The sequence below is a fragment of the Lolium rigidum genome, chromosome 4 (genome assembly GCF_022539505.1).
Source record: "Lolium rigidum isolate FL_2022 chromosome 4, APGP_CSIRO_Lrig_0.1, whole genome shotgun sequence".
NCBI classification, from domain to species: Eukaryota; Viridiplantae; Streptophyta; class Magnoliopsida; order Poales; family Poaceae; genus Lolium; species Lolium rigidum.
In genome coordinates, this window is record NC_061511.1 from 39199573 (window position 1) to 39210519 (window position 10947).

At 43.6% G+C, this 10947-nt stretch overlaps 1 pseudogene; it reads right to left on the reverse strand.

The window, feature by feature from the left end:
* Window positions 1-587: 587 nt before the first annotated feature.
* LOC124707403 lies at window positions 588-3588 on the reverse strand (annotated as a pseudogene).
* Window positions 3589-10947: the final 7359 nt, after the last annotated feature.

The following is a 10947-nucleotide window of genomic DNA, read 5'->3' on the forward strand; positions in this document are numbered from 1 at the left end:
AAATATATAAATGCTGGTACAACATTACAAGTCAAACAAATAGTCTGAATCAAATACTCAGGTCACTTAGCGTTTCAAACCACAATTGATAATTAAACATATCTCACGTCGACATCAACAATGTGTAGCTTATTACAACTCAAGTGACACACTGACACACATACATCAGCAAGCAGAATAACGCACACTTCATTAAGATGTATGTTTGGGAACAAGAAAAAATAAACCTGATTTCACAGGAAACAAAGTGGTCGGTCAGTCGCTCGACAGAAACCAGGGATACTAAGCCCTTTTATTTGGGAACTCTACATGCGGAAAGCCAGAAACACATATCACGTTGTCGAGAAGGGGGGTGGACACTCTGGATGGACACAAGGGGTACGTAAGTAGGTGACATGTACTTTGTGGATGTATACCACAAGGATGGAGGCAATGGATGTATATTTTTGTAACTGAATATGGGTATCTGTATGGTGAACACTGTTAACAAGGCAGGTGTTTAGGAACTCGTGCTGAACGGTATAAACCGAGTAGAATCAACATACCAATTGATGGATGAATATATGTCTGGATGAGTCTGGGTTGATTCATCTGAGGTAGCTGGTCACCCCTGCGCGCTCGTCGAAGGAGGCGAACTTCGGGGGAAGCTTGGGATCGTAGCTGTCGCGGTGCGAGAGCGAGCCCCACCGGAGCTTGCTCCACCAGCTCCTCTCCCCATTCACCTTCACCGTCTTCAGCTGATCGTGTAGGTGCGGGAGGCATCGGAGGCTCCAGCACCCTCGGACGTGGAGCTCCTTCCACATGGGTGCTGTTATGGTGGTGTACTTGTCATTGAATTGCTGGAGCAGTGGAAGCTCCTGGAGACGTACCCTTTGAAGGTTTGGGAGGAGCTGGTATTCGACTATATAAGTATCCCGATAGAAAATTTCCTTGAGGTTGTAGCAGAACAGAATGTCAAGTGTCTTGAGACTTGGTAGTGCTACTCTTTCTGGCATCATAGCCTCCAATCTTGGGCAGTACTCCAAGTGCAGGTGCTCTAGCGAACTGAAGGAGAACCTACTGTATTGTATACAGAACCAAAGTAGACTTCTGAGATTACAAACATGCACATTTCGTAGATTTTCCATGTCTGAATCGCGATCGAAAACTCTCAACATTTTATGGCACCAGCGTAGCTCACATTCTTCCAGATCATTGAAATTGCTGCAGATAGAAAAATTATCAATAGAAGTATCAAATGTCACTGATATTGATTTGGTGACATTTAGAAGACCCCATAAACCACCAGCTGGCTGTTGCATCCCTGTGATCTCTACATGGCGCTCAGTTTGGCGAAGGGGAACTGTAATCACCGATGGCACCGCAATTTCCTCTGCATAGCAACTGTTATGTACATCCACGTATGTTGACTGATTCTGCACCAACTCCCGCAACTTGTCATCAACCATGCCTTCATCATGCTGCAGTCGCCTGTTATTTGCACTACATGGTGCAACTCGGACATAGAAAGATTGGAAACATCGCCCATCCCTTACTAAATCAACACAAGATTCTCCGAAACTATAGAAGAACCTGGGGTCACTAACACACAACTGTAAAACTTGATCAAAGTGATTACCGTTTCCTTCTGTGCACTGATCCAAGTAAAACACCTCTGGAAGTCGCTCTAGCATATGCCAGGGAAATCGCAACAGAGAAGGAACCCCTAGTAGTAGCAATTTCCTAAGCTGGGTACCATTAGGGATATCTGCAGGGATCTCATCGATAGATGTACCAGACAAATCAAGCTCCTCCAAAGCACCAAGATTCTTGAACTCGACAGACTTGAGTTTTCTGCATCCGTGCAAAGACAGGAGCTGAATGTGAGGTGAGCCAATCAGTGAGAAGGATTTAAGGTTAGGATGCCCTTCCAATTTGAATTCATGGACCCTGGAGATTTGCCTTGTGAGTGAAATCAAGTTATTGTTGTCAGTGAGCCTAAGCAACTGAAGCTTCTGCATTTCTTCAAATATCTTCCGTGGGAAGTATTTTATTCGAGTGCCTGTGATCTCAAGGGTCGTTAGGCTGAATAGCGTTGACATGGAAGTAGGTAGCTCCACAAGGTTGGAGCAGTTGGCAAGGATAAGCTCTTCGAGATTTGACATGTCCTTGAAAAAATTGGGAGGAAAAGTAGTTATTTCTGAGTAGGACATGTCGAGGTATATCAAATTGGTCTTTTGTTTGGCGACGTCTTGCGTCAGAAGAGAAAATGGAACTCCATTCATATCAAGGATTTCAAGCTGGTATAGAGTGGACAATGGTGAAATAGTATTTTCGGTTGAGCTTGTGGAGCTAGTTGTGGACGAATTGAAGAGAGTTTTGAGATCATGGCAGCCTCTTAGTGAGAGCAACCGAAGGTTCCGGAGACAGCGGATTGAACAAGGGAGAAATTTTAGTGGAGTGTAAGAGAGATCAAGAACACGAAGAAAGAGGAGTTCGGGCAATAAATGGTTTAGTTTGTAAAATATGGGAGATTGTTGCGGGCAGCCTCTTAGAATAAGTGCAGTGGTTCCAATATTTTATTCCTCCTTGCTCAACAACCATTCTCTGCTTACATGACATCCATCATCACCAGTAAAAGGAGATCCATTTCTTCTTGCTATCAGCTTACTTCATCTATTGTGATGCCTTCGCAATGAGGCCACGGTATTCAAAGAATTGGGCACCGGTATTGGTGGCTTCACGAGCTTCGTAAGCAGGAGAAAAAGGCAGCTGCAACAAAGAGTATTTCTGAAACGCTTCAAGGATGACCCTTCCAACTTGATGCATATAGGAACACTTGCTGCTGCTGATGCTGTTGCCGTGGGTCATACGTGGCAGGAGGGTGCCCCACTGGTGGATGAGCTCGTCTGAAGTAACAAGCACACCCTGCGAAACTTTGGTAAAGATCGCCATGGCATAGTGGAAGCAATCAATAGCTAGGACATGCCAGTATTCTATGCTTTCTTGATGGATCATGTTGAGTCGTATGTGCTCGGCGGACTGATGTAGTGCAAAGATGGTGAATATCAAAATATGTTCATCTCTGTTGATGCTTATGAGTTCATCGTCTTCCGACTTGCTCGCATTGTAGGCATCCTGGGAAGTGGGCAAGATGAGCCATGAAGAATATGTCCACCTGGGCGGAAGAAGCCCGCAATCCCGTGTTAAACTCCCAGGCTCAATAGGCCACTGGAGGTTATCAACTACTAACAGGTACCTCTTGTTTGACAACTTCCTGCCCACCAGAGGAGTTATAGCGTACCACATGTAATTCTCGAGTTCATTCTCGAGGGATTCCACATCCTCCGCACGCTTGTAGGTGTAGTATTGTAGCTGGTCATGCTTTTCCTTGAGCTTGTTGTATTCTTGGTTGAGCAGACCGAGCTCCTTTGCCGCAGCAAGGGTCACCTGGTACTTGATGCTCCTGATGCCTCTTCCTTGGGCTTCCTTTGCCGTTGGGGTAGGCTTCAGATCCACTTTTATCACGTGTTCAAAAGGCCGACCCATGCTACTCATACTGTTTTTATGCACAAAGATGCTTGAGCTGGATCGTCTGAATGAAGCCATGGGCCCCGCCCCAACAATCCAAGTCACACAAGAATCCGCTATCTCATAGTCATGATAAGAACCAATATAATCTACCATTGGGTGGTATCCATTTAACCTGCAAATGAACTAGTATTTTTAGCACTTATATGTAACCGAAATGATCAACAGACGGCTAGCAGGCCCATACGTTTGTCAACCCCGATCATGCAAACAAAAAAATAATAATGATATGGGCAACAGATCCATACGTTAATCCGTTGTGTTCTAGGAGTATTTAATACGTCAACCAAAAAAAAACTATGGAAAGCACACAACGCGCACGCACCGCCGAATTACTTCCTTGCCATATGCAGAGTTTTTTCATCTGCGATTTAATTTTGCAACAAGCATGAGTGCACGAGATATTATTATATTCTATATTATTGTTGGATATATGCCCTACAAGCAAATAAATAAAGATAATTTTATTTTCATATCTATAATTGTTCATAATAAGTTTTATGACATGCTATAACTGTATTAAGCGAAAACATTAATGCACGTGTGGTATTGAACAAAACCTTATCCCTAGTAAAATAGTACATTGATTAATAAGATGATCAAGGTTTCGTGATCATGGACACCAACGTCATTGATAATGGAGGCATGTTGTTGGATGAATGACATGGCAGACTCACAACCATATAAGGTATTGCAATGTGATCATGTCACAAAGTTGCGCATTGCAATACTAAGATGAAATATTGTAACCTAATCCTTAGACCATGAGACCATATTATAGTCACTATCACCAGCGGCTGCCCTAGGTGGCCCCACCTCCTCTCCCCATCCCTTTATATAAAGAGCCCCCTTGGGGATCTCCTCATTCATCTCATTGACTTCTGTCTTCGTCTCCCTCTCCCTCATGTGTGTTCCCGAAGTTTGGAACATGCATAGGGGTCGTGTATTCTCCACCATAAGCACGTCGTCGTGCTGCTGAAACACCGGTCTGAATCTTCTACTTCCGCTGCTTTGCTGGACCGGAGCACGGGAGACGTCTATACACCGAACGTGCGTAGAACTCGCGGAGGCGCAACACTTGGGGCGCTTCAACGCTTGGACTTCTTCACGACCTTGAGGTCAGCGTCGAAGAACATCGTGAAACGTAACGCTTTTGGTCTTCAAAGGTATGAACACTGAATCCCTTCGTTACTTTACATCTCCATAGAATAGATCTTGGCTATGTATATTCGTCATAGGAATTTTTCTGTTTTCTCGCAACGGAACCCTACAAGGTGGTATCAGAGCGATCTATGGGTAGATGTATTTGTACGGTTAGAGCACATAGCAATATGTGGGCATTGATTCTCTAATTGTTACCCTCTCACGTGTACTTGCTCATTACTGCGGCATTATTTGATGAAGCGACCCCGACCGACCTCACGCGTACACCACCGCGAAACTGGTTCCACACTTGACATATGGCTTGTACCATATAAACGGCTAGGGGTGACTGTCTCTCTTACTTTAGCGGTGTGGAATTCACATATGGAGGGCCCTCAACAAGGGATTAAGAGCGAAAATTAGTTAATCAATGTTGTGGTTCTGAAGTTCGTAGGTAATGAACGGTTCTTCCGTGACAGCCCTAACAGCCAAGTAAAACATGCAAAAGGTAAATGTAGAGGCGTCTAACTTTGTTTTGCAGAGGGCACATGATATGATATGGTCGAGGTAAGTTTATGAATTATTCGAAGGCTAGCGACAAGGAGGCGCCGTGGACCTTGGCACCGTACCGGAGCGTACGATGGAGATCAAGGCGAGATGAGGCCCATATGATGTCACCATTTAATTTCATTTGATGTTATTATTTTATCTTATGATTTCTTATATTAGATATACGACGGTAGCATTATAAGATGATCCCTCGATAAAATACCAACATTCGTGTTCTTCCTTAGTGTGCACCACCAAGAAAGTTCAACGGTATGAAGCAGACCGTGACGATCGGGTGCTAGACATACTTGCGTTCGCATACAGTGGGTGTAAACCATGTTGCACAACACTAAGGTTACTTTGGCGAGCCTAGCATGTGTAGACATAGCCTCGGAACACAAGTGACCGAAAGGTTAAGCACGAATCATATAGTTGATATGATTGAAATATTGATGTCTACCTCTGAAGCTATGCCATCGTCCGTGATTATCGAGGGTGGTGCAGTAAATTAGGATCGTGTAATCACTAAACAACTATGAGAGATGTCAGTTTCAGTGGGAGTTCTTTTAGCTTTAATTTGAATTAAAACATGAACTCAATATTATGAACATAGTCTTGATGTATTTTGCAATACCATTGTAAATGTCTCGCTGCACCTTCAACCTAGGCTAATTCCTTGGGAAAGAGAAACTGAAAAATGATGGGTCAAACTTCACGTCCTAGTACCGCACACTGAGGATTTACCTCGCTCCCCACAAGATGAACTATGTACTAGAGGCTGCGCTAGGTGACAAACCCGCCAATGATGCCTCTCAGGATGACAAGAACGTCTACCAAACTAAGGCGGACAATGCTTCGTTCATCCAGAGTGGCATGATCTATGCCATGGAAGCTGAGCTGTAAAAGCACTATGAGAACATGGGTGCATTCGAGATGATCACTGATCTCAAGGTTGTCTTTGCACCGCAAAATAGGGCTGAGAGGTATGAAGCTTCCGAGCTATTCTTCTCAGCAAAGATGGAAGAGCACAGCTGTGTGAGCGAGCACGTGATCAAGATGTCTGGCTACGTTCAGTGCCTGAACGCTTTAGAATGCCCGATTATGAATGAACTGGTGGCTGATAGGGTGCTACAATCGTTTCCCCTAGCTTTAAAGGATCCGTGCTTAACTACAACATGCAAGGGATGACTAAGTCCCTCTCTAAGTTGTTCGCCATGCTCCAAATTGCTGAAAAGGAAATCAAGAAGGAGCACAATGTGTTGATTGTCAACAAGACCGTTAGCCACAAGAAGTTTGGCAAGAAGCGGAAGGGTAAAGACGGGAAGCCTAAGAGTAATGGCAAGACTGTTGTCACCACTCCTAAGGCTCCCAAGCCTGGAACTAAGCCGGGCGTCGATTGTTTCTACCGCAAGGGGGATGGTCACTGGAAGTGCAACTGCCCCAAGTACCTGGAAGATAAGAAGGCCGACAAAATTGCTGGAAATGACAAAGATATATCCAATATACATTTTATTGATGTTTACATCACACGTGCCAGGAGTAAAACATGGGTGTTTGATACCGGATATATTGGTCACATTTGTTTCTCTCAGCAGGAGTTGCAGAATAAGTGGCGCTTGGCAAAGAACGAGGTGACGATGCATGTTGGAAATGGCTGCAAGGTGGATGTGGCGGCTATTGGCACTCTTCGATTGAGTCTACCGTCGCGATTAATATTAGTTTTGAATAAATGCTATTATGTACCCTCGTTGAGTATGAACATTGTTAGTTGATCTTGCTTGATGCAAGATGGATATTTATTCAAGTCTGAGACAATTCGTTGTTCTATCTATATGAATGAGATGTTTTATGTTCATGCACATGAGCGCAATGGTTTATTCATTTTGAATCTCGATTGTAATAATTCGCATATTCATAGCATAAATGTCAATAAATGTAAAGTTAGTGATAATAATTCCATGTACATGTGGCATTGCCGTCTTGGTCATATTGGTGTAAAACGCATGAAGAAACTCCATTCTGATGGAATTTTGGGATAATTAGATTTTGAATCTCTTAAAAGATGCGAACCATGCCTCATGGGCAAAATGACTAGGAAACCATTCAATGGTATAGTGGAACGGGCGACTGACTTGTTGGGAATCATACATACCGATATGTGTGGACCAATGAGCATGTCGACACGAAATATCTATTGTTACTTTGTCACTTTATCGATGATTTGACTAGATATGGGTATATCTTTTTAATGAAGCACAAGTCTGAAACCTTTGAGAAGTTCAAGGAATTTCAGAGTGAAGTCGAGAATCAACTCAACAAGAAAATCAAGCACCTTCGATCTGCTCGAGGAGGCGGGCTTTTGAGTTATGAGTTTAACATGCATCTCAAGACTTGTGGCATTGTGCCAAAACTTACGCCCGCTGGAACGCCTACAGAAGAATGGCATGTCCAAATGACGTAAACGTACCCTATTGGATAGCGTGCGACCTATGATGTCCCTTACCAACTTACCTTTATCATTTTGGGGTCATGCATTAGAAACTTCCACATTCATTTTAAATAGGGCCGTCGTTGCCTATTCGACGGTACCTCGGAGGAGGGATCCTCACGAGGGGGAGAAGAAGTAGGGGCCATTGGGCGGAGAGTCTTCTGGACGGTAGTACGCGATTTACCCAGCTTCGGAACACCTGCTTGAGGACAGGGCCTACTGCTTCTTGTCTGGAATTATCTGGGCGCTTTCGCGTTGTTACAATGAGTTGTGGTTATCTCGTTGCTAGCTCGAGATCTTGCCCTAAGGGCTCCCAGGATCCGGCTATATAGGCGCCCGGATCCAGGGTTCTATGGAGAGTCGTACCCGGAATACAAGTTGCCTAACTACGGAATATTACATTGCCGTGTACGTCAAGGATCCACCTATGCCTAACTTGTCGTTATGGATCCGGCTTCCTTCATGGGCCTTCACATATCTGACTCCTGGCATAGACCTCCAAGGATTCGGCTACCTCCATGGGCCTCCAAGGATCCGGCTACCTCGGTAGGGTCGGTTCGGATCCGTCTACCTCGTAGGCCGGTTCGGATCCGGCTCCTTGTTCCTGGGCTGGACATCTTCCATCTTGATCAATAGCAACTCGGGCCGCCCGGTGGGCCATATGCCATCACCACCATCTGCTGGGCCACCCGGGCTTGCCGGAATCGAACCATGTCGATGGTATACCTATGAAGTATATCCACAACAAGGGCGTCATCCAAATTCATAGAAACAACACCATATGAGTTATGGCATGGCGTGGAGCCAAAGTTGTCGTTCTTGAAAGTTTGGGGTTGTGCAGCTTACGTCAAGAAGCTACAGCCCGACAAACTTGAACCAAAAGCGAAAAAATGCATCTTTGTAGGATATCCAAGGGAAACCGTTGGGTACACCTTCTACAACAAAACCGAGGGCAAACTCGTTTGTCACGAAAACCGGTACCTTTCTCTGGAAGGAGTTTCTTGCAAAAGGTGTTAGTGGGAGGAAAATAGAGCTTGATGAAATCATTGAACCTACTCTCCAAACATCGAGTGACACAACGGAACATGTTCCGGAACCGTCCTCTTCAGTGGGAGCGGAACAAGATGATACTAATCATAATGATAATGATCAAGATGATGAAGATCATGACTTTCATCATAAAGAACCTACTCGACCTTATAGGTCTACGAGAACACGTACTTCCCCTCAATGGTATGATTATGTCGTTAAGACTGTCATGTTAATTGAACAAGACGAACATGCAAACTACAAGGAAGCAATGGAGGGCCCCGAGTCCGAGAAATGGCTTGAATCCATGAAATCCGAGATAGGATCCATGCACAATAACAAAGTATGGACTTTGGTGGATATTATCGCAAGCCGCAAGGCTATGGAGAATAAATGGATCTTTAAGAAAAAGACTCGATGGTGACCGAAACGTTATCGTTTACAAAGCTCGACTTGTCGCAAAGTGGGGTTGACAGATTCAAGGAATTTACTACGATGAGACTTTTTCTCCCGTAGGGATGATTAAGTCTATACGGATTTTGCTAGCAATTGCTGCATATTTCAATTATGAGATATGGCAGATGGATGTTAAAACAGGCTTCCTTAATGGCAACATTGAGGAAGAGTTGTACATGATAAAACCCGAAGGTTTTGTCGATCCTGAGGATGCTGGAAAAGTATGCAAGCTTCAGTGCTCAATCTATGGACTGAAGAAAGCATCTCGGAGCTGGAATCTTTGTTTTGATGAAGTGATCAAAGAGTTTGGATTTGTCCAAAGTTCGAAGAATTCTACATTTATAAGAAAGTGAGTGGGAGCTCGGTAGCATTCCTAGTACTATATGTGGATGACATATTGTTGATTGGGAATGATGTAAATCTTCTGAAAAGTGTGAAGGATTATTTGAACAACAAATTTTCCATGAAGGATATGGGTGAAGCTACGTATATATTAGGTATTAAAATCTATAGAGATAGATCGAGGCGCCTATTAGCGTTAAGTCAAAGCACGTACCTAGAGAAAATTTTGAAGAGGTTCAAAATGGATTAAGCCAAGAAGTGGTTCTTGCATGTGATAAAAGGTACGAAACTGAGTTTGACTCACGATCCAGCAATGGAACAAGATAGAGAGAGAATGTCTTCCATTCCCTATGCTCGAGCCATATGTTTTATCATGTATGCTATGCTGTGTACTTGCCCTGACGTGGCCCTAGCGGTTAGTATGACTAATCGTTTCCAGAGTAATCCTAGAATGGAACACTAGACAGCTGGTGAAGAACATCGTGAAGTACTTGAAAAGAACTAGGGAAATGTCTGAGGTGTAGATAAGCTCGATGTAAATGGTTACACGGATGCAAGCTTTGACACCGATCCAGATGACTCAAAGTCTCAATCAGGATACGTGTTTATGGTGAATGGATGAGCGGTGAGCTGGAGAAGCAAGAAACAAGTTACAACTGCTCAATCTACGATGGAGTCGGAGTACATAGCTGCTTCGGATGCGGGAAATGAAGTTTTTTGGCTGAGGAATTCATCATTGAACTTGGTGTGTTCCCGAGTATGCATGACCCTGTGATAATACAAGTGCCATTGCTAATACAAAGTACCCAAGGTCTCACTCAGTGGCCAAACACATTCCCAGAGATATCACGTCATAAGGGATTATGGCCGTGACAATGAAGTTAAAGTTTGCAAAATACATACGGATCTAAATGTCGCGGATCCATTGACAAAGCCTCTGTCACAAGCGAAGCATGATGAGCACGAAATGTCTATGGGCATTAGAGCGTTGCCAAATGTAAACAAGTTTATTTGTAATTTAGTGCAAGTGGGAGATTATTGGATATGTGCCCTAGAGGCAAATAAATAATGATAGTTTTATTGTCATATCCGTAATTGTTCATAATAAGTTTTATGCTATGCTATAACTGTATTGAGCGGAACCATTAATGTATGTGTGGTATTGAACAAAACCTTGTCCCTAGTAAATAGTCTATTGATTAATAAGATAATCAAGGTTTCCTGATCATTGACACCAACGTCATTAATAATAGAGTCATGGTTTCAAATCAATGACATGGTGGACTCACACCCATATATGGTATTGCAATGTGAGCGTGTCACAAAGTTCAGCATTGCAATACTAAGATGAAATGTTGTAACCTAATCCT